Source organism: Apteryx mantelli, chromosome 2 (assembly GCF_036417845.1).
Source record: "Apteryx mantelli isolate bAptMan1 chromosome 2, bAptMan1.hap1, whole genome shotgun sequence".
Lineage (NCBI taxonomy): Eukaryota > Metazoa > Chordata > Aves > Apterygiformes > Apterygidae > Apteryx > Apteryx mantelli.
The window spans coordinates 147,403,775-147,429,276 of NC_089979.1; the positions used below are offsets into that span (position 1 = coordinate 147,403,775).

General features: G+C 37.7%; 1 pseudogene; it reads left to right on the forward strand.

Annotated features, from left to right (window-relative positions):
* The first annotated feature begins 881 nt into the window (after positions 1–881).
* The window catches only part of LOC106489926 (macrophage mannose receptor 1-like), a 31,846-nt pseudogene continuing 7,225 nt past the window's right edge, over positions 882–25,502 (forward strand).

Below are 25,502 nucleotides of genomic sequence, written 5' to 3' on the forward strand. Positions count from 1 at the left end.
TTTGAAACATTATAGCTGAAGCTGATTTCCGCTAATAAAGGGCTGCAGATCATTTGTAACGTGTGAACATATTCCTCTTTGCTTTTCCTATATGTGGTGCAAAAGAAGATTTCTTTAAATATGAGAATTTATTCATTTATTACTTCATGGATTAAATAGTTTTGAAGGGCAGTTTTTCAATATGCTTTGTTGTTGAAATCATCTGTAACAGAAAGATCTATTTTTAACCACTGGATGACTATTTTGTATTGGTTCTCCTGAGATAAAATTACATGAAATTTTGGCACACTAGTTTTAACAGTTGATAAACTAGAAGTCAGGTGCATATATAGTGCCCAGCTTGTCAAGTTTCCATGTAAGATTAAATTGTCCTTGCTTTGTTAATTTTTCACCTTGCTATAGCTGATTCTACTTGGTGCACCTTTTGTAGCAGTGAGACTCTGTCCTCTGGTCAAGAAACTTACATTTTTTTTTCCTCTGAGTTTCCCAAATATGTACATATGAGATTTAATGCATACCTATCATATTCTGAACACTCCCTGCTACTTTGACTTTGGGGGCCATAAACTGAACCATCAATGAAACGTAAAAATCTTTCAGCAGAATGATGTTGAACTGTTCATACTTTTTCACTTGCATTAGAATGGAAGGAAACTTTGCTTTCAGACACAAAGTTTGAATTTTGTAATTATTTATAGATTTCAAAATACCACATGTGACAGGATATTTCCTTATTTAGAGCCCAGCATTTTCTCTTTCTACTAAAACGCTCCAGAACTGAGGAAGACCTAGCACCCACTGGTTCCAAAAGGATTTTTATTGCAGCAATTAATTTTGGTTCACCTGTTTGTGAAAAAGAAGAAAGGAATGAAACACTTGAAATGACTTTTTCTGCATTCTTAGTTTTCCTCTCTTTCGTTAATACCACTTTTCGGACACTGGGTGAGTCTTCATTCTTTATCCCCTGCAAAAGTGGATGTGAAAGCTGGCATTTTTGTTCTCTTGCTTGTTCTCAGGTGCTTTAAGATTTTTCTGCTGGTTGACCATTCTGCATTTCATCTTCACCCTAACTGGAGTAATTTATAGAAGCTTAAAAAAGATGCAGATACAGAGATACTGGCTCATTTTTAAAGAGAGGGGAAGAATCAGGATAGGGCAAACCAGGGAATCAGAAATCAGGACAGAGTGATGTATGGCAATAGAGATTTCTTTTTGGATACTATTTAATGACTAGTTATGCCTATTCTATGAAAGAGATGCTCTTTGCAGCATGTTCCATAGTCCTTGTCCGTATGACGTGACTGTGGATATGAAAAAATGAAAAAGGGTAAGGTATGTGTATCTCCTACCCTTAGGATGAGGTTGCGAAGATGAGATAGAGCTTGTGGATTGGTGTGAGATGTCACACTGTGGCTGAGCAGATGCCAGTGAAAGTTTTTTAAAAATCACAGAATCAAGACTGGCCCAAGAATAATCACTAGAGCCTTTAGTGTGCAGACATGAGGCACAGTTAAGGCTCTGAAGCTGACCACAAACTCTACAGACGGATCATGGCTGGCCCTCCCTTGTAATGTTAGGATGGTGATAAAGGACATTTTTTCTGTATTCTTCAATTCATTATTTTTGTGGAGGAGTCAGGTACAAATCATAGCTTCTGAAGGCAAATACTGTTTCCTATGAGCTGTACCAGTACAAGCCATTGGAAAGTACCTTCAGAGCTGGATCTGCGCTCTGCTCTGCAAGCTGCAACCCAAACAAAGGCATGTGCAAGCCACAGAGCGAACCTCACAGTTCCCTCACAGTTACTGTTATTAGACCCAATAATATTCTGAAGGGCAATAGTTGAAATTAGGGGCGATACACTAAGCTCTTAATTAGCAAGCAGTAAGAACTAAAAGATCCAACAAGATATAAAACTTACTGTTTAAATGGACGAGGAGAGAAGAAACTGCGTTATTTCCAAACTTAGGTTTGAAGAACTGAAACTTGCATAGATTTACTAAGCTGGTCAAAGTTGCACAGAATCTTTTTGGGAGAGCCAGATGTTAAATCCAGATATCCAAAATCCTGGGTCCCATGTCCAGAGAATTGGTCACAAGAACTATTTTTCCTGCCACAGTTTCATTAATCAGAATTTCTCAGATTCTTTCTATTATATTCTTTATTCAACACAAAATGTGTCCTAACATCCTACCCTTATCTTAGGAATTTATTTTAATGTTCGAAACTGTGTCCTTTGTGGGCTCATGGTCCCTTATGCAGTTATTCTCTGAGAAAGGATAGGGGGTGGTGCTACACTGTGTATTCACAGGTGGGAAACTGAGGCACGCAGAAACGAAGTGCAAAGACTTACCCTTCAGTCTCATAGTCCTATTATATTCAACTTTAGTCCGAATCTCACTCCCTCATGAGCCAAAATGAGTGGGAGCTATACATTATTTGACATTTTGGAAAGCAGGCATTTCTGCTCATAGACCAATACCCAGCACTGAATGAACAGCTTTACACACCAGCAGGAGTAAAACTGCATTAATGTGCAACCCTTCTCAGCAGGTCTGACTTGTCTTCTTTGGTGTGCTATATTAAGCTGCCTGTAATATTTCAGATGTGTTAGCTAGCTTGTTTAGCGTTAGCATACTTATTTTTTCTTAGCAAGACACAGGCATATAGAGACTTACCAATAATACATTTACCTCCAAATATTCCCTGGTGTTGGTTCTTGTGAAAATTTGTTTGGGATTTGATTGTGTGAATTATACTGACTTCTTATGATAAATGTACTAATGAGAGGATACTGGAACAGGGCATGATAGCAAGCTATTGTTTAATAGTTTTTCATCCTAAAAAATAAAGAATAACAGAACATGCCAAGTACTGAAGGAGCAAGGGTCCTCTGAGGGAGAAGGCTCAGTCATTAGTTGTTTTAAGTGTACATGCAATCCAGTGGAGGCATATAGAAGACAAGCTAAAGCTAGAGTGTACAAAATGATGTTAAATTTTGAATCTTCAACACAGTCTTTTGAAAACTTTCTTAGAAGAAATGTATATTTCAGGAGAGATTTGGAAAAAGAAAATCCATAATATTTATGAAAATCCTTTACACTGATTACAGTTTTGAAACTATGGCATAGTATATTTTATGTGCTATTATTCCTCTGAATTGTATTTACATGAGGCACACCTGTTTTTCCCTCCCCAAAGGAAATAAAACTCTTGAAAATGCTGTCTGCTCCTTGTGAAAGTGACTCAGACCTACAATCTCCTGACATGAGGAAAGAGATGAGCCACACAACACATCTCTTTCCTTACAAGCTGCCCCCACCATTTTTTCACCATAAGTACATTAATTCTGACTATTTTGTTTTACAGGCAATGAAATATTTTTAATATACAATGAGAATAGCAAGCACTGTATAATTGCTCAGAGTTCTCATGGGGTCACAACAGCTGCTTGCAAAAAGACCAGTGAGTTACAGAAGTTCAGGTGGGTGTCTGATCACCAGGTGATGAGTGTGGCATTTGCACAATGTTTGGGAGTGCCCTCTAAGCAAGACCAGGCTAAAATTTCTTTGTACGCCTGCAACAAGGAAAGTGAATTCCAAAAATGGGACTGCAGAAATGCGACCTTGGCAATCCAAGGGGAAGATTTGTTTCTCAGTGCTGGCAAAAGCAAAAAAGATGATATTGTGCTGAATACAGGATTAGGTACGATGAATAAATGGAAGATCTGTGGAACCACGGATGACTTGTGCTCACAAGGCCATGAAGGTAAAGTCTGAAGATTAATCTTGATAGTCTCTTGTACTCACTTTTTTGCCATCATGGCTGGGGCCCTTTGATTTCTGTTTCCTTTGGTCTAACATCAGTAGTTCCCCTTGAGGCAATGGTCAGCTGGAGGATGGTTAGTTCATATATTCAGGTCTTCATTCCTCAGTCCTGAAGCTACAAAGGTGCTTTGCTTCAGACAGAATGTAGTATGCCAAAAAAATGCAATTTTTATCTTTTCTTTTGAAGCAAAGGTGGATCTAGGCTATTTTTAATCATTAGCTTTAAGCTAAGTGCTTTAGTTTATTTAACCACTGAATATGTACTAGTATAATTGTATTATCATTGCTGGATGAAAGGCAACAGTCTTCAAGCTTAATGCCCCGATAGCAAATGCAAGGAAATAATTCTATGAACAATACCATTCAGTTCCTCTGTGGGAACTCAGATGACAAAAAAATGCATTTAAAAAATAAATCAATGATCTTTTTTATGAATAACTGAAAGTTAAGCTACATGAAGAACAAAATAGTGCTATTTAGAGAAAACTACTTTTAAACATATGAGGTGAAAAATACCACACTTTTCTTCTAGTTCTTGACTGTTATATGAAATTACTCTATTTCTAGCTGTTATAGCTGGTGATATCATAAGGAAATGGTAAATTACAAATTTACCCAGAATTTCCTTGGATGACTCTGCTAGTGACAGTGGGTCACCAGTTACCATGAATGTAACACTTTCACCACTTACTTCTACAGTATGTACAAATACGCAGAGAATTGGGTACCCCAGACTCCCGTGCCTATATTTTCATTCCTCTTTTGTCCTCTCAGATCTGTTTACACCGTTAGGAAATGCCAATGGAGCGCCATGTATTTTCCCTTTCAAGCTGAGTGGCAAATGGTAAGCAGAGTGCACAGACGCTGGCAGGTCGGATGGCTTGCTCTGGTGTGCAACAGCTCCTGACTTCAACTTGGACCACATGTATGGGTTCTGTCCATCTGACAGTAAGTCCTGAATGCTGCTATAGATACTATAACAAAATATTGTTAGGTTAATACATCAATACTGAGATACTGTGACTAGTATTGCCAGGGAACGCCCTTGTAATGATTTTATTTTACTCAAAAATATCTCTTTACAAAGCCATAATATTGCTTACATAAGGAACAAAAAACATTTCCCCTATGAGTCTCCAGTCAAGCTAAAAGTTGCCTGGGCTGTCCATCAGAAGGTCACACCCAGGAAAAGGCCAGTAGGCTTTAAATGTGATTGCAATCAGCATAAAATCATCTGAAAAGTGACATGCTATTTGCTGTGTAACCCCCCTGCCTCATTGCTATTTCTGGTAACAGTTGTATATCCTTTTCTACCTATGCAAATCCCTGTCCTGGATCACAAAACTGGCCTATAGCCTGTGGGAGGGTGTAGTTTGTCTTCTGAAAGGCATAAAAGAAGGAAAAGACTGGCTCAAAGCTCTTACTGGAATAGCAGTATAATCAGCCTTTTCCTTGTAACATTTCCCAAAGATCATATGGCTTTCCATCATCCTGCTTCACGTTGTACTGAAAGCCGCCAGAGAAATGTATGTGCACCTGAGGGCAGAATGAAGGACGCCAAACTCTGATGTGACTGAAGATAATGCACATGCTATCTCAGATCTAATTTTTCAGTGATGTGCCACAGAATCACATTTGCTGTTTTGATAGGAGCACTGCTCTGGGAAACCAGGTTCAGTCCATTATTCAATCTGCCACCAGTGTCTTTTCAACTGACATTGCTGAAAATCATTTCCTAGTGCAATGCTGCATACAATAGTTTTAATAAAATCCCTTATTATATCAACAGGAAAACCAGAAGTATTTGGCATTATATAACTGCTGGGACACTATCACTAGGCTCATTGGGTCTACAATTAAAAAAGAATGTTAAAAAATTTGAAGGCAGTCAGCAACAAAGGAACAAACTAAAAATCTTGAAAACATGTCTTCTCATGAATGGTTCAAGGAATCCTCTCTCTTTTCCTTAACAAAAGACAAAGTTAAGGGAAGTCATAATCACAGCTTATAAGCACATGCCTGAGAATCGGTTTTGTTAACAGAGAGTTCCCAGAAGACAATTTCTAAGCCCCAATGACCAAAGACACATTCAGATAAGGCCTTTGAGCCGCTGAACAGGATTGCAGAGTAGATGATGACCAAGGTGCAGTTTTGCTTTATTGATCTCTTTGTCCTACTTTTTTTCACTTGAAAATTATCAGATTTGATAGGGAATTTGATGGGAATCCCTCTTTGACTTAACAAAGATCATACTAAGAGAAAATTATGTGGTTTTGTGTGGGGATGGGGCTTTTCTGCTTCAGAGCAACCTGATTTCACAAATAAACTTTTAGATAAACTCTATGATAAAATTTTACCAAAGTTGTTTATAACAGACTGCAATATTGCATCTCCCTTCTCTCACACAGACAGTGGCAATGGCAGATTTTGGACTACAGATCCTTTAACAGGAACCTGCTACCAGACAAACTTCCAGGCAGCTCTCACATGGCACCAAGTGAGGAAGAGCTGCCAGCAGCAGAATGCAGAATTATTAAGTGTCACAGAGATACATGAACAAATGTATCTAAGAGGTGAACTAACGAGTGAGACTCAGTAGAGTGCCCTTTTTTTGACTGATTACAAATGTTTCAGTGCTTTAATCATATCACAATAAGTAGCTTATGTAATAATAATATTTGTACTGCCAGAGAAATGTCACAAATACTGTAAATTAAGCTTTTATAAGTGAGTTGTGGCATTATCATTTGAAATTATTATTATTGTTCTCAAAAGTAAGAGAAGAATTTCCAGCTAATTAAGCAAGAATTGGATCAGGCTCAAAAAACATTAACACATCAATTTTAGAAAGGGACCTTACAAGGAAAAAAGCCACTATTGTTGCCTACTATTCAATATATCACTTTTGTGTTAAGAAATCAGTGTTCTTCATGTAGAACTCATGTAATAGATTTTTTTCATATATCATACAAATTTTATACAAGATGCTAGTAAAAATTTTAAGACACTGCATACATATGGGTAGGCTCTGTAGAATGAAGTTACAGTGTTAATTGCATCAAACTTTCAGCAAACCTGTAATATAGATACTAACAATAGCAATTCATTGTTTCAGTTTTCAGCGCCTATTACTTACATACAACTGTAAAATAGCATTGCGCTCAGATAAACTAATACGCAAACTATTCTTTTGCCATTCTGTACCCTGCAACTACAGAATAAACTCTCTGAGTTTATTATTAGTAAATATGGACTCTGTACTGAAATTTGGAAGTCACTAAGCAGATATTTATTATCCTTCTCCAAACTTTGAAAATGCAGAACATTTTATTATAAACATTATAAAATTTAAATTTTTTTGATTATCTAGATTTGATTGACAACAAGAGATCCTCTTTCTGGATTGGGCTTAACAGTTTGAATCTCAAAAGTGGCTGGCAATGGAGCAGTGGCTTTCCTTTCAGATAATTAAACTGGGCTCCAGGTAGTATACATTTTTTTAACAGATGACTCTTTCCTGCTAGAATGTTGAATGAATATTAAGTACAGTACTGCAGTATTCACCATGAACATATGGAAACGGGGTTGAAAGACCTATGAGATATATCATTGGTATGAGACTAAAAAGCTAAGCTTTTCTTCAGTGAGTTAGATAAACTCATATCCTATCAGAAGTAGTTAAAATGAAAAGCAATAGTTGAGCTGTAGCATGCTAAGGATGACTTTAAATCAGTTAAAATTCCTGTGTGGCTTATGAGAGTCCCTGCATATTGCGGGGGCTCAGCTATGGGGCTCAGTGGGCATCAGAGATCATCACACTGGCAGTTTATCTTTGAAAGTCTCTTAATAATTGTCATGGCAACAAGATGGTGTAGTGAATGCTGAATGTTATATTTGTTTGTTGAATAAATGCACACTTATTCCATCTTTTGGTCTTCATCAAGTTCCAGAGGTCCCTTGTGCCACCTGCTTTTATCTGGCACAGAGACTAGAACAAAATCTTGAAGCTGCTTAGTCTGATGGAGGGTCTTCTATCTTTTCTGAGCTGGCCACACTTCTTAAGCCTTGCAGACAAAAGGAGCAGTTGGTTCTCAGGTCTAGCAGCCTATACCCATGGAGTTTCTGTATCCCTGCAAGGTGGCTACTATGATGAGTTAATCTACACATTTCCAGTTTACCGTATAATTATTGCAAATTGTACCTTTGGAAGAAAAAAGAGTGGCTGCACTGTGGGTGTTTGGGCCTCTTTGAGAAGAGGGAGACCCTGCTCATGCCCCGAAGGTCCTGGATAACCTCCTGGAGTGAAGAGTGGGTGAGGCAGCAAGGGAAGAGGCATGCAGCAAGCTCCAGGGCATGTCAGGAGGCCCTGCCTGCAGCAAGGAGCAAATCTGCAGCCAAGTCCCTGAGGTGACATGTAGAAAGAAGATCTGAAGATCCTGACTGGACTTATTTCATTCCAGCAAGCCACTGAAAGCTGCTGGACCAGAATGTGACATAGAAAGAAAAGACCCACCCTGCAATGGCACAGCAGAAAGAGGAGGATTTGTTTTTACACGTTGTGATTTGGCTTATATCTTCCAGCAGATGTGCCTTATTTTTAAAGAATTCTATTTTATTATTTTTGTGATCTAATAAACACATCTCTAGAAACTAGAAGCCTTTTAGTACGCTCCCATAAAGAGGAGCTGACCTTGGCAGGCTTTGACCAGCCTAGATTCCTGTCACTCCCTACCCAACTCTTAGACAACACACCACAGATTGGTGATATTTCTCTTTTGTCTCGTAATTTTAACAAATGATATTAATTCACTGAGCTTGGTTTAGCTCTAAAATGCAGAGCTAGAATTCTAGTTTTTGCAGTTTTTGAAACCTCTTTAATGATTAGCAGCTGATGATATTTCTTCTGAAGAACTCTCTTCTCTCTTCACATGGCTGTAAAATTCCTTGTCTGAATATAAATTATATTAAGAAAGATGTTGTGGTATTGCATTCCTGCCCAGAAATATTATTTCAAACTGCATCCTCTGATTTCATGAATGCAAGTGAGAGCTGGAAGTTCATTATTAAGTTGTCATATTAGCACAAATAGGTCCTGACTGGAAGTCATACATAAAACAAAATTTTTCATGAGTTGTGAAAGTGTCAGCTCTGATTCCCTAGAGCTCTGTGTCCAGCATCTCTTCTGCAGCAGTACCAGGTATCCCTTAAATGTCTGGACTCAAGTCCAGTATCTACTGACTGGGCAAGAAAGTCAGTTGTGCCATGGCTGGTTGTGAGCTGCATACATCCTTAATGGACATATGACTGACCCCTCTGCACATGCTGATTAAGCAGTCAGGGGGGCAAGGGGAACTGAGGACTCCCTGCAGCCTTTCCCTCAGGGCGTTCTAAATTTAGTCTATCTTCTGTACAAGCTGACAATTTCCACAAAACTTGTAGGAATATCTTATTTTTGAAACAGCAATCATGCAATCAAATATGGCAGAAAGTGTGAGTTATGCAATAAGCATCTAAAGAAATATTATTGTTTTGATGGCTACTTTTAAATAACCTTTTCTTATCTCCAGTAGAAAAATAGCAATAACAATGAAGTGATGAGTTCATAACTGATGCAGGAAAAGGCTGGAAATAAATTGTTCTTTTAGCTGCTGATATAAAACCTGTGTTACATAAAAATAATTTTGTTTTCATTTTATGAAGGAAGCCCTTCTCCTGAGCCCAAGAAACTTTGTGCAGTACTAAATCCTAGAAGAGGTGCTCAATGGGAAAACCAGCAATGTGAACAGAAAGTTGGCTATATCTGTAAAAAGGAAAACTCCATGCTGGATCCTTTCATTCTTCCCTCAGGTAGATCAAACAAACAAAACACTTACAATGAAGTTAGAATTTTTGTCACTAAGATGAACTGTCATAGTTATTACAAAAGAAAAAAAAATTTCACTCTTTTTTCTACTTTGCTGAGTGGCACAGAACAAAACATGCTGTTATGTCATTAATCAAGTATGTTTAAACACTGGAAAAGTTCCTGGAACCCAGAGACGACATCAGCAACTTTTATTTCATGTTATTTTTCAGGAAAACAGAACAATGATCTAGGCCATAGACTATCCCAAAAGTGCCTTGAACTGCACATTCCAGCATACAAGAAAATAAAATTAGAGATGCTTCACCCTTCCTGTAGTGTATGCTAACGAAAAGGCCGAAGGCTTAGAAAGATGGCACGTACAGGCTTAAACCACCTTTTCATGGAATCACAGGTAACCTACAAAGATTGCAAAAAGGAGTTCCTTCAGGCCACTTTTCAAATACAAAAGTGAGGTTTTTGCCTCTGGTGATTTATTTGATGTGATTTATCATGGAAAGCTATGTCCTCAGAGAATTACTTGTGCTGTAGTAATAAGGCATTTATGAAATATGCAAAACCAAATTGGATGTAGTATGTTGTCTGAAAACATTATACATGGAAGTTTAAAATATTTTTCTGTCAAAAAGTGAACATTTCACACTAGTGAAGCCCAGTTACTACTGGCTCCATTGTTTTCCCCTTTTTTAAATACAATATTATATTCTGTAAGAGCAAATAGACTACGATGTTTATACATATGTGGAATGAATAGAAGAGCTGCCTATTTAAAATTGCTCTATTTTCATTCTAATTAATTAATTACTTAATTTCAAATGTTATTGCAGTTATTTTAGACTTCAGCTTGAATCATTTTAAAACGTGAAGTATTTATTTGTTTTGAAGGGGTGCACAGCCTGTTGTATGCCCAGAAGGATGGTTGCCCTATGCAGATCACTGTTACGTGCTTCACAGAGAACCCAGAGACTGGAAAGAAGCCTTGATTTCCTGTAAAGAGAGCAACGGCAGTCTGGCCAGTATTCACAAAATTGAAGAGCATGGCTTTATACTGTCTCCTCTTGGGTACAGTGAGTACTTCTATGGGGCAATGTTTGGTACAAATGGAAAATTATAATATTAGAAATCTTACAGGATCTGTAAAAAGCCCATTATTCATTTGAGATGAATATTGACAAGGAAGCCCACAGATAGATAAAAAAAGCAGGACAAATCATTAGTACTTTCTCTTCATTGCAGTTTTTCATTGCAAGAAATCACTTGAAGGAAACCACAGCTCCGGTTACGGCAGTAGGTGGGCTGGTGGTTATCTTCCTCAGACACTTTGTAGCTGTAGATATGTAACAGACTTTTACTGATAAAGCTCAACAATTTCATTTCCTGCTGGTATCTCCATTTTAACTTCTCGAAAGAAGAAAAGAATATGAATTAGATCTTAAAATAGACTCCACTGCCATTTAACCTAGATGAAGTTGTATTGTAACATAGTGGTTTCAGCTCATCTCCATAAAATCTTGCTCTTGTAGACTGTTACAACTGAGGCACTAACACAGGGAATTTCTCTTCCTAGAAGCTACTGATGAGCTGTGGATTGGTCTGAATGACCTCAACACTCAAATGTATTTTGAATGGAGCAATGGGACTCCTGTGACATATACCAAATGGTTGCATGGAGAACCAACCCATGCAACCAGTGGGCAAGAAAATTGTGTTGTTATGGCAGGAGAGGTAAAATCGTGTCATATTCATGCAGTACTATACCATTTGATTTTTGTTTCCATTTTTAGTTAATTCATGACTGAAATGTAGAAATAAATTGAGGAACAGTATCTATTCACTCAAGAAGATGGTTGTTATAAATTACAGAGATGATAACTGCATAAATTCATATCTGATTGTGAATGTACACTATATACTAGGCAATCCTTAACAGTCTGCCTCTGACAATTAGTCCAACTTAACATAACCTGGACTTTAACCACAAATTGTTGGAATTCATTCAAAAAATAAGCATCTTTATTTTCTCAATGAAGCACTATTGTAAAAAAAGAATGAAGAAAGTTTGTAAATGAAACAGATCCATCTGACTGTTTTTCCCCTCTTCCCAAACTGCATCTAGGATGGACACTGGGCAGACAGTGCCTGTGATAGGAATTTAGGTTACGTTTGCAGAAGACAGCCACTGCAAGGAGTTTCTGGGACAGTGAAGACTGATCCTGCCTGCCTGAAGGTAAAGATAAAGGGTAACTAAGACTTTAGTTAACAAAAATCCATTGTCTTCACAGTCTCCACTTGACATTGAAACTACCCTTTTACTTTTTCCTTACAATTGTGATTGCAAACCAAATTCATGGTGATAATTTTCAGGAGAGACACTATGTTTCTTCATTTAAAATAAAAAGTATTTTTAAAATATTTTAGTTGAGTTAGCCCCATTATCTCTCAGAGCTGTCTGCAAATGAGGCTGAAGCCTTGTGAGGTTTTTTTTTTTTTTTTTTTTTTTTTTTTTTTTGCTTATTTGTTACATTGTTCTACCAATCATGTGGTTATCTAAGATACAGAAGAGACTGGGCTACATTCTGGGCTTCGTGACATGATGCAAGATGATGCCAAAACTCATTAATAACAATGAAGCCAAAATCAAATCAATCAAACTGTTGAGTGAAATTATTTTCAGAATGCTGATTTGTATTTCTACTGTTTTTTTCTTCTATTTTTCCCTCCTTTTACTTCTCCATTTACTATTGTTCAATATTTAATAACATTTCCCACAGGAAACAGAGCAGAGGCACGTTGCCCTAGCTGGAATGAGGCAGAACCAAAATACTGAACACAGATGTTTTTCTGCCTTTCCTGGGTGCAACAAGCATATCTCATGCTGGTATAAAAGGGAAAAGTGACCTGGAATTCAACCACAATTTTAAGGGTGTTGCTTTTCAAGAGTTTGTATGATAAACAGACACATCAGGAAATTTGAGTCAGTATCTCACTATAACACAGACTCCTCTCTTCAGTTCTGAGCAAGAAAGTATTTTATTTATTTGCTTATCCATTCTGTGTGCCTCTGACTTTTTTTATCAGTTAAAACTTACCAGTTATTAGTTGTCAGAAGAGATGGATTCATATGCATTAAAAGTCTCCTTTTCTGGATGTTTACTAAGCTCAATTACCACTGGCCCACTGGATTTCAAATTAATGTATTATGGCATTATGTTGTATAAACAATATGATGATTTAAAAGTGTACATTGAAATTCAAGCACTGTAACACATGCTGTTATATATGCAAGTGTGCACCATGTGTTCTTCTTTACAGGGCTGGGAAAGACACGGTTTTTGCTGCTATCTAGTCGAACATACCTCTGTAACGTTTTTGGAGGCAAAGAAAGCCTGTGAAAGGAGCAATGGTTATTTAACAAGTGTAGGAGAGAGGTATGAAAAGAGTTGTAAAACTGTCCTTTTGATGGACTATGCTTGGAATTTTATAAAATAGTTGAGAACTTTTTGGAAAAAAATATTAAACCGGGATTACAAAATGTCCTTTTCAGGAAAAATTATTCAGAAAATACAGTGTGTCTTTTCTAACTAAATGCATCTTATATCTTCACGTTTTCCAGTACTTTATGCTGAAAGAAAAGGCCATAGCTGCTCTGTTCTGTAAGAAGCCTTTTTTCAGCATAGCAGAGCTTCAACTGCTACTGAAGTTAGGCCATCTGATTAGCTAGTTTAGTGAGGTATTTTCATGTAAAAGAAGAGACTATATAGGAGAGGAGACTATAAAGGAGACTACATATAAAGGATATATATATATATATATATATAGGAAACCCCATTCATGCTATGATTTTATAGCTTAGGATGCTGAGAAATGGCAGACTAAGGAAAAACTAGGCTTAATCTCCATCTGACTCTTCTTCTCATTTCAGGTATGAGCAAGCTTACCTGACCAGCCCCATTGGTCTGAGCCCTGAGAAATACTTTTGGACTGGGCTCTCAGATATGGAAGAGCAAGGGATGTTCAAGTGGGCTGATGGTGCAGCTGTGCTGTACACAAACTGGAACTCGGCAATGCCTGGTACTCTTTGCCATGTGCAGTCTCTGTCATCTGAATATGTGTTTTAGAAGCTGGATCTTCAAGTCCTATGCTGGGGAAAAATGACATACAGCAGTTACCAGTTTTCAAATGCTACTTAGTGAATGGTGTCACGGTTAGAGAGTCAGATGTACTTTTGCATCCTCAGTGAGCTCTCTAAGAACACTGCTCCCTGTCCCCAGGATGCCAGGCTGCATGATTTTACACATTACTGAGTGAATTTTTGTGGTTTTGCTGATTCCCCTGCCCAGTGTGATGGCATTCAGCTGCAATTCTTTCTCTCAGCACCTAGGATCAGTGATGCACAGCCATGATAGCTGCCTTCTTAAAGTACTGTTTAATTTCACAGAGAAAAAGATGTAAAGAGACAAAAAAACCTGCATACAAGTCTGTCCTTCCCTTTGTCTTCTCACTGCTTACTGGCAGCAAGGACAGACCTACACACTTTAGACACATTCACTGAGGTCCCACATTTTATTCTGTTCTTCCTCGCCAGCAGCTATTTACTTTAGAACAAGTCCTTTCTGTAGCCCTGCTGCGTTTCCTTTCTGTCTCCGTGATGCTGCATTTAACCATCCCTGGTCAAAGGCAGTCTTGTAGGCTGGCAAAATCTTAACTCCTGATAGTTATGCCTTAAGGTTTTGCTCAGAGGAAGCTCTTCACGCCTGTTTTTCTGAGCAACTGTCTGAGTTGGTCCAGTGACTCAAAACATTTCAATAATTGAATCAACACAGAAGAGTCATAAATTATTGTTGGCTCGTCACAAATGTGCCTCATCTAGTGTCCTTTCTAGTTCTGGGATTGCTTCTGGACTGCCCTGAGCCATTGTGGGGGGACATCAGTTTAGTCTGCTATGACAGGACCCCAAGTCAGCCAGAGCTTGAGGTGGTCCGCCAGCACCTTTAAGTAAGCATACCAAGCACCACTGGGTTGGTTGCTTCGCTGTTTGTTTTTTTTTCCTAATGCCTGCAGCTAGTTTTATTTAATGTACACTAGAAGAACCAGTTTTTGAAACAGGAAATTCAGAATGAGACAGGACAGAAACGAAGGGTTGGCAGACAGATTTGCCCTTGTGCAGCACATGCTGGTAGGCAGCTCATTTCTTGCAGACGGGCTCTGAACCCAGTGCTGTAAGAACTTTCTAGCTTGTAATAGCTTCCACAGCCCCTGGGTCCCTGAAAAAGTCTGTTTCTTTCCATAATGGCTGAGGCCTGCCTAATGTACCGGTTCCCTTGTCTGTCTGGCGGACTTGAGCGCTTGCTGGCTCTCTCTCAGTTCTGCCTGCTCCTTTCCACACCGCAAAACTTTTCCTCCCAGCTGCAAGTACCCGGTTTCTATCAGGGAAGAAACAGTTTTCTTTCCCTACAGAGAGTCCTACCAAACCTCTACAGAGCAGCCAGGACGTGCCAACCAAGCAGCTTTCTCCCCTCTGCCCAGCTGTAGCCTCTTAACGAAGCACAGCCTGGCACACAGGAGTGAAGCCATCTGTCACACCTACCAAAACCCACCAAAACAGAAACCAAAACCCCAGAACTTGGTATCTTAAACACTCTCCTGTTATTAATGAGCAAGTATTACAGGCCACCAGAATGCACTGTCAATTTTATTTTCCTCTGTATAACCATTTACTCCACCGGCAAGTGAACATTAAATATTCTGGTTCTGATGGGGTAGAATTTTACATCCATTTTTCACTGCTGCAAAGAAAAACACTGTTTTGAACTGTGAGCTGCAGTTGTCTCATTGAGCCACCATGTAAGGTTCTCATAGTGTTGTTCTTCTGAAATGATTTATGACATTAAGGAATTTTCTGTGTTGTAATTCCAAACTGTTTCCCAACTAGCCAGTACTGAAACACATCCATAATGATACATAAGGACATTCTGCCTTTGCAATATTATCTAGGAGTATCTTTCATATATGGTTCCACGAGCATACTTATTTACTGACTCCTTGCTTTCAAATTACTTACAAGTGCAAAATCAAACTAAGTGGACACGGGGAAAAGGATGGAATTAAAGAAAACACATGGAAAACAATCTGAAAACTGTTTTTAAACTCTACAGACTTCTCAGCCTCAGATTGTAAAGATCTTTTTGCTGCTTCAAAGTAACCTCATGTTATTTCTTCCAAGACCATATTGATTCATCCATATTATTCCAACCTGTATTTATTGTTGGATAACTGAGGACATGTTGATGACATGCAATGCAGTGTCGTGCTGGAAGTACCCGAGCTGGCTCCCAGCAAGCCATCGGAAGCTTAATGCAGCATCAAGCCAAGCTAACATGCTCGCGTCTGGAAAGCAGAGCTTGAAAGCTGTGTAAATGTGCTGCTATGCTCAGGCTGATTTTTTAATTTCAGCACAGTGCTGGCACAGCTACATGACTTCTGCTACAGCAGACAACTCATTTGATTTGTGCTCAGAAATCTGTGTGTTGTGCTTCATTTCACAGCTTATTGCATATCCATAGACGTTTAGGATGGGATTCATCTCATTAAACTTAAACCACCTAGAAGTTAAATATCTGCTCTACAGTAGCAGTCAAATCTACCTGTTGTGTGATTAGAAAAAAAGAAATGTGATGAATTTTCTGAACATGCACATTTGGAGACTATACAGAGAGGGAATCTAACAATTGGGTTCATCATAAGCTTAATGATGAGGTGGCTGAAGTGAGCTGAGGTCTCACCTTAGACATTCACATTCTCTATAAGTAATACAGTAACCGTGAGGGTATTTCAGAAGCTTGTAAGTTCCTTGGTGGCTTCAGATCGCTTCTAGGTGACGGGCTGCCAAACCTTTGCAGTGACTGGAAAGAGAGAGGCAGCGGGGTGCTTATGCACTTGAGTTTTAAAGCTTTTCAAGGGGGGAGTGAAGATAATGAAGGACTCTGTCCGCCGCTTTCCTCTCTTTACAAAGCTCCTTCTTTGAGCAGACATTACACTTTCTATTTCCAACAGTCTTTTAAAAAAGAATCACATGAGCTGTAAAGACAGCAGGGGAACCACTTAAAAACACATTTTAATTTTGTTTTACATCTCACAAAGGGAAGAAAGGAGGTTGTGCTGTCCTGAGGACTGGAAATACAGCTGGACTATGGGATGTTCAGAACTGCAAAGTGAAGGCAAAATTTCTCTGCAAAAAACTAGCTGAAAAAATGACTCTTCTTCTTGCTCCTGAAACAGTTTCAAATTCTGAATGTCCTTTGGGTTGGAATACAAACAGTAGCACTAATTCATGTTTCAAAGTAAGTATTAATTTTTCCAACAATCCTGCTCATGAGACAGGAGTACCAAATAGATAGAAAGTCTAAATTTCAGAGAATGGCACATTATAGTACAAATGTAGTAAGCTTTTATACAGACTATTAATGGAAATCACTTCAATTATCACTGTATCAGTGATATGTAAGATTAGCTAAGTAGCATATTTTTTAATCCATATTATACATGCATATTTATAGTTTACTCTCTTCCTATATTGCTTATACAAGGCAGTCAGTTTTACTTTTAATATTTACAATGTAAAAAATCTTCTACTATAAAATTTATCTATAGATTTTTGTGAGAGAAGGAAACCAAAAGAAAACATGGTTTGAAGCCCGAGATTTTTGCAAAGAAATAGGAGGAGACCTGGCTGCCATTAAAAGTGAAGAAGAGCAAAACCAGATAGAAAATTTAATAATGTAAGTAAACATCAAATAATTGATCCTTTGGTGTAACAATACATTATATAGGAATAAACAAAAATATTCTAGATTCTTTCCTGAGATAATTCATTTAAAATCTATTTCTGTTTATAGTTACTGTCATAAGAATTGAAAAAAACATTCATATGGGTACCAATTTCTAAATACTTTTTTGGAATTCCTAAAATTGGTCCTTGCAGCTTTATAAAATACATTTACATTATTTGTTTCAAAGCTTTGAATATTCCTGTAAACCTCTAATAAATGTGTTATTTTCCTATAGAACCTGTAAAATTTAATGCAGCTAACCACATGCATCTTCTTCTTCCATAATACCTTTTTTCATACTCTAGAAACAAATCCCCATCATTTCAGCCTTTCTGGATAGGTTTACACTGTTTGGATCCTGACGGTGGGCTTTCCTGGAGTGACAGATCACCAGTGAGTGTTAGACCCTCCCAGTTTCCTTCTAACTTTTTCATTGTTGGAGCTGTTTCCAAGACTGGAAACTCCTTTCCTTGTAAGAGAAGAACAAAAATCAGTGCTGTGTTTCTACTGTAGGTGAGTTACAGGAAAACAAGTTATTTTTACAATACTGGATTTGAATATTGTGGAACAATCAATGAAGAGTCTTCCATGTCATGGATTAACATGCACTGTGAATACAGTCATGACTGGATTTGTGAAATAAAGAAAGGTAGGCTACTTTTTTTCTAAGCTCACAGTAGAGGTGGTCTGAGAAATTTAAGTTGAATCACACTCTACCAAAATAGGAAGTTCCTCAAGTTATATGCTTCGGAAAATTTGGTTGATTTCACAGGAATTTTGCATAAGGAAAAATGAGTCAAAATATAGTAATACTTTCAGAATACAACGCTTCAACTGTTAATTATAATTTGTTTGTTTTTGCCTTTCTAAAATTTTGTATTATTTGATAAGTTATATTGAAAATATACTTGCTTATATAATTATAGAATCTAGAAAATAAAGGGAAAGCCACCTCAAGGGCTCATATGGTAAAATCCATCACTCTGCCCAAAAGCAGATTTTGCCTAAACAGCAGCTTTGACTAACATGAAACTACATTTTTCTTGGAACTTTTACTTGGGAACTTCCAAATTGGAGGGTTGAGGGAGAAAGTGAGGGTTACAATTTGCAAAAAAGATTACTTGAAATCTCAATATCCTGTGTGAAGTGAAACTTCTGTTCTCCACTCAGGTGCAGCTAGGACACCGAACGCAAGTACAAAGTAGTTACCTGGTTTATTTCAGACAAGACTACCAGTATATTAGAATCATTGTCTGCGTAAGATGACATATAAAGAAACTGAGATAATAACAGGTTTGCTATAATGAAAAGACAGTAATCCCTTTTCCCGGGATGGCCACCCCTAGCTCCTCTGAACAGTCTGAAGTGCAGTGACACATGCAGATTTGAAGCCACTGCCAGCATAGCTCTGCTGACCACCTACCACATCACGCTGCCGAGCAACACAGCTTTTCAAAGGCAGGTTTAGCAAAGGCCTGGCCCAGGCCAGGTATTAAAGCACTGGGAATTCACTGTGCTGCAACACATAGGCGCTGCCTATGCACTGCTGCAGCTGGGGCTTGGTGGTGCACGCCGAAGCCATGGCAGGCAGCATGCGGACGATTTCTGAGCACAGCTGTTTGCTGCTCAGGGCTCCCACCGCTGCTGTAACCCAGCTGACATAGCCACAGACCCTCCCTTCTTCGTCACACTACTAGATGCTTGCGTTTATTATGCGTGGGAAAGGAAATGAAAGGAGCAGAGGACAGGCAGCTTGAGACACTAGAACAACACGGCTGCTTAAGAAGAAAATTTAGATTTATTTACTAAGTACCAACATATTTATACTAAATTCTTCCTCCAGTCTTCCTTGTTTCTTTTACAAGCGAGAACATGAACCAACTCTAAAAGCTTTGATCACACCAGTAACGCAGCCAAAACTAGGGAAGCAGCAGTAAAGATAATGAAGCAAAAGTGTGTGATATACCGTATTTACTTCAGTTGTGGTCTTCTCTGGTGACTACACAAGATCATTTATACAATATGTATTCATTTATTTGATTTAATAGTGCAAAAATATTTTTTTCATGTGAGATAACTACAATGTAAAAGCAAGCACTAAGTGAAAGTATATCTTTTTGTGTAGATCTTAAAAAGTGGCAAGCTGGAATCATATCTCATAGGATTAATTCAGGATGCTGATCAACAATTTAGGTAGGTAAACAAGTTGCACTAAGATTCATAACATTCAGTGCAGAAGCTTTTTACTACTAGAATTATTTCTGAAGGGAACACTGCAAGGGAGTTAAAAGCAGTTTCAGAGAGTTATATTGCATATTGAAATGTGTGCTCTCCCTTGGTTTATGTACATTGTAAAATCACTATATTTTAAAGGCTTTTTAATTAGGTAATATACATGCTATGAATACATAGATAACCACTGTTAAAAATAAAGGTATTTTTGTTCTTTGACTTGAAACACTGTGATTTCATTATCTAAGGCATTTTAATCCCAATGGAAATTCAACTTACAGACAGACATATTCAGCCGTAAATATTTTTAGAAAGGTAGTATTTTTAGCAAATGATTGTTATGTTAAAATAGATTTTTCTCAACTGTTTCATGAACATTATCTGACCAACAGCTACTGTGTTGTTTCTGTTTTTTTCAGTTGGGCAGATGGAAGCCCAGTTCACTATGCAGCGTGGGCACCAGATGTACCCAACTTTGCAGCTGCTCAAGAAAATTGTGTGGTCTTAAATAAAAAAGATGGTGAGTTGCACAACATTTTAGAAAGAGTATTTTTATCGGTATCTGTCTTCTCCCGTTTGTTAACATGCCTTGCCCACTTTAATCCATTCTTTCCCAGTGATTTTGTGAAAAATTCCCACAATAAAGTTTAGTCATTATATCTGAGGTTAGTTCAGAGGCAATATTGGTCATGAAAGTGGAATATAAGAAATTATGACTTTCGTGGGGAATGCAGGGGAAGATTGGAACCATAATTTTTCAGCTGTACAAACAATAAGTTCCCTTCAAATCAATGGCAAATTGGTCTTTCAAAAAATAATTATAGTTAGCCAAGAACCAGAATATACACCTAAGGACCTAACATGCATATGGAATTTCACGTTTAATTGTGTTTTCACTGATAAATTGTTGCTTTACACTTGCACTCCTGAGTGTAAGAAAGGTGTTTGTGGGTTTTGCACAGAGGTTAGGGGATTGCCATATAAGTCATATTATAAGGCTTCTGCTTCATATAGCCTCTACTCCCACAGTCACAGCAGGATCAAGGTCTGTCTGTAAGCAGCGAAGATGGGATGGAGAGCTGAGCTGAAGCATGCCAGCACTCATGCTAACATTGCCAGACAGAGTGCTTAAGAAGCTATAAGCATGGAAGTCCATTCATTTTCCCACAAATTTCAACCTTATTCAGTGTTTCCTTATCTAAATTTAAATTGATTTCAGGATTATGGAACGATATCCACTGTGGTTTTTCAAATGGCTTTATCTGCGAGAGGCACAGGAGTTTTATAAACACAACACTTGATCCAATGGTACCTCCACTTCCAGGAGGATGTCCTGAAGATTGGCTTTTATTTAAAAATCAGGTATGATAACATGCATTTTAGCACAATATGGATCTTTGGCAAGGTATGCAAAGCAATACAAGAGGTCTTTTGTCTCTCAGTTCTCTTTTGACAGTGATTATCCAAAGTTGCATTAAAAATTGGACCAGCTAGGCAACTGTTGCAAAATGATGATTTTGCAGTTATAGATTTTTGTTTTCCTGAAAAGTGGTCATCTGAGACACATTGACAAAATTGTTACATAGTATATACCTGCTTAAAAAGAAAAGTTCAACTGAATTCAACTAAAAGCACAACTATTAGAATGTATAAGTGTAATTCAGTCATCTGAGCTGGAACAAACCAGAAATAATGCCTGATCTTTCTAGAAAAGCTTCAATTTAATGTTTCCCTCATCTCCAAAGGGACAAACTCTGATGTGCATATTAAGTCATGGTTCTCTTTTATATTATATAGAAAATTGTTACAATGGTGGTATTTCAGTTTTGGTATATTTGTTACAGTTGTCAGAGATATTTCTCCACAAACTACACAAGTCTTGTTCTCTGACAGTGCTACGGGTATGCCGCAGAGCAGAGGGTGCCCTGGAAGCGTAGAGGGGGCACGCTAGGCACGCTCATAATTACCAGAACCATTTCAGAGTTAATGTCTATTGGTAGTGTGGTACCTATGTATGTTTTAAGAAAGCATGAGTCATATATTCCATTAATAAAAGAGCTACAAAATGAGAAAGGCTGAAAAAACACAGAACAGCTCCCTGACCATCAGCTACAGGTCAAAAATATTGCTTTTCACAAAGTTCAGATGATCCCATGTGCAATGCTGTGCTAGGTTTTTGTTTTGTTTTGTTCGTTTTGTTTTGAGGAAGATACAGAGTAAATTTAAAATCTGCAAATGGAATATCAGAGCTGGACTCTGATATGACTTAGAATCCTTGTTAACTTTATAAAATTCTTTTCTGGATCTGAACTGTGCTAATTTCTACTAAAATTAGTGTAATTCAAACCTAAATTCCTTTTGCTATCACTCACTAACAGTCTAATTTTTTCCTAGTGTTACAAAATTGTTGGCTCTGCCTATGTATATTGGAGTATGGCACAAAGAGCTTGTATCAGCCTTGGAGGAAACCTGGCTAGCATACATAATGAACAAGTACAAGGTACAGTACAACAGCTCTTTAGGTCTCAGACAGTATTTATTCTGTACACAGTGGTCATTTCCTGCAAAGAACATGGCAAAAAGAGGCAATATGCAAATATGTGTATTTTATAATACATATACTCACGTGGGTTATACAGCCATGGCATAAAGCTTTTTTGGAAGAATTAAAACCAGCTGTCTCAAGCAAGCTAGTGATGCCACAGAAACTGATTCATTCATTTATTTATTTATTTATTTATAGGGTATGAATTATCAGCATAGAAAATCCAGACCTGGTGTTTGTAGTTTTCGATAGAGAAAACAAGGAAGTCGTGGTCTGCTCCTGACAGAAACAGAAAGGGATCTATCATTATACCTTTCTGAAATGATTGCCCCAATTCTGCAAGTTAATGCAGCTGCAGCAATGTCACATGAAGACACATTTTCACCTTGACTGCGTTCCCAGGCTTCCACTTGCAGCTAAATCTAGCTACCTGTGTAGCTTCTGTCAGTCAATCAGCTCACTCTGAGCATTGAAATAGGTGAATTCAGTAGATACCATGATGGTCAGGCAGGTATTTTTTCTTACCTCTTTCGGAACTAGTCTTGCTTAATAGTTACAAATACTTCCACTCTTTGAGACTTTTCACAGGCAAAGGCTTGGACCCTTGGTTTGCCATAAACAAATTGGGTACAATTCCAATCAAATACTAATTAAAATGTATTTACAAGACTTTAAAAACCAGAATACTTAAAGATTTATGTGCTGATGTCTTGACTGACGACATGTTAAACTTCCTTTCTGTTGCCTTTTTTCCAGCTTTTCTCACTTACCATTTGAAGGATGTGTCAAATGACCCCTGGATTGGCTTGAATGATATACTCAGTGAACTCAACTTTGTTTGGACTGACGGAAGTGCTGTTTTCTATACAAACTGGGCTCCAGATTGCCCCAAATTTATAGAACCTGTTTTGCCACAATCTGCAACAGGTAAATATTGCTTATAGTTTATCATCAGGTTAAATCAAGAAAGCAATATCACTTCAGGTAAGCAATTCAATTTGCCACAAACATGCCTCACCCTTTTTCCCAAGTCGTTCATTTATCTTGAAGCTGGGGCTAAAGATACAATGTTTCAATGATTCAGTCTTACTCTGGGACGTCTAACTAGCTCAGTGCAGAAGAGGATAAGTCCTTACCGCAATTTTGCAGAAGAATTTGCAAATATAGTGGGACAGGCTGGCTGAATAAAGTTTTCTTCTTTGTAGTAATTTGCTGTTCATTTTGGAGAAAATTTAAATATAGCATTCAAATTTTAAAAGTTAACAAACATTGGGAGCATTTTCACATGTTTGATAGGGAAGGAGAAGAGCATGCAACAGGAAAGAATTAATTTTTTCCTATTTTTTTCTTCCTTCTTTAAAATTGTAACTGAGATGCAAGAGACCAACAGAGGTCAAGTGCTTTCTAAACCAATCAAACTCTCACCACTACTAGTACTGAAATTAAACCCTAGAATGCTGTAAATAATACAGCCTTCTAAACCTTCAGTCCAATACAGATTGATTTCCACACCACATTGCCTTTTTCCCATTTATTTCCATATCTTCCTTTCAGAACTTGCCTTTCTCATTCTGTATCATCCTACTCACTGTCCTTCTGCCCTTCATTTTGTCATTTACACCTCTAATAAAATAAAAAAAAATAAAAGCTCTAGAGAACCAGTGTAATCTACACCTCAGCCAATGCATACTGCTCTTGCTCATCTAGTTGTCCAAGGTGTGCAGGAAGACACATATGACACAGCTCATACATAGCTAAATTTTACTACAGCTCCAACAACTGGGAAATATTCCACAAAAAAAATATGTGCAAGGCTACATTCTAATTCTCTCCTTTGCCTTGAACTGTCTCATTTGGAGAATCTTTTTAAAGGAGTCAAATATTATCAAAAAATTACTCAAGCTAAAGAAGCAATTGCCCATCTTCTCCACTCCTGTTTCATAATCAGCTTTCTTCATTTCTACCCAGTCTTCTTCAAAATAAGACCATAAAATTCACAAAAAAGGTGTTTCTAAAACTTTTTGTGGCAGCTCCATAGGCTGTTGCAGGCTCTAACTAGCTTAAAGTTCCACCTTCTTAAGCACTCGGAAATGTATCCTGTCCTGCTGTTGCTGAAAGAAATATTGCAATTGCTCTGCAATTAGATGATTCTGTCAAGAATAACCACTATTTAAATGTCCCTTTGCAGGCCATATACAAAGCTTGACTTCCATTCATTTTTATTTCATTCTTATTCAAAAATCTAGCTGGGAGTTGCTCAATAGTCAATGAAACAAAAGGTGTGATAAAATGTTCTTGAAAGCAGTAGTGTCTTTCAAGTATGTCTTCTCAAAAAGTAATCAAATGAAGAAGCAGGCTGAGCTGCAGCAGCAGCTTTGCAAAGATTTACAGAAGAGTACCAAGTAGACACTCTCCATAACAAAGGAGGCCACAAAGGAAGGTGTTTCCAGAGTAGTAATTCAAAACCCACAATATCAGAATTCAAAGAAAAAAGGAGTGAAATGTCCTAGGTTTACAGTACTTTGGTTTTTAACTTCTAATATCAATGTATTCATACTCCTTCCCTTCCTCCAACAGTTTGTGTTTCTCTGAAGAAAGGTCATGCTGATGACACAGAAAATGGAGTGATGAAGAGTGTTACCAGTCCAGAAGGTATATATGCCAGAAGAATAGTGGTGAGTCCTGTTTTGCTAGTCTTGAAATTTATAATATATTAATTAAAATCAATTCTCTTGTTTAATATGATTTAGATCACTGTTCTAGATTTTTTTTAGGTAAAGGACCAGTAAAACTTTAGAAAAAATCCACAGCCCATCTTGCATCTCAGTACTGCCTAGCAGTGTTTTGGAAAAGGGAAAGATAAATACTGGAATTTAGGAACACAAAATATTTTTATTTTACAATAATGTAATTTAACAGCTAAAAAACCCAAGCTATTTAATGACACAAGTTGATAATGACCTACATATCATCATAACTGGCAAGTATTACATTTATCTAAATAAACTTGATAGCCATACTACGCAGCAAAGAACAGTTTGAAAATACACAGAGTTGGTGTGCTGTTTTTGACTTACTGCTATGAAAACTACTGTGAATTCACTGATTCAAAACTGCCAGAGGCTGAGAATGTATTCCTTTCATGCAGAATGTTCACTGTTGTTTTGCAATTATCTGCTACTCATAAATAAGTAATGAGAAGTGTT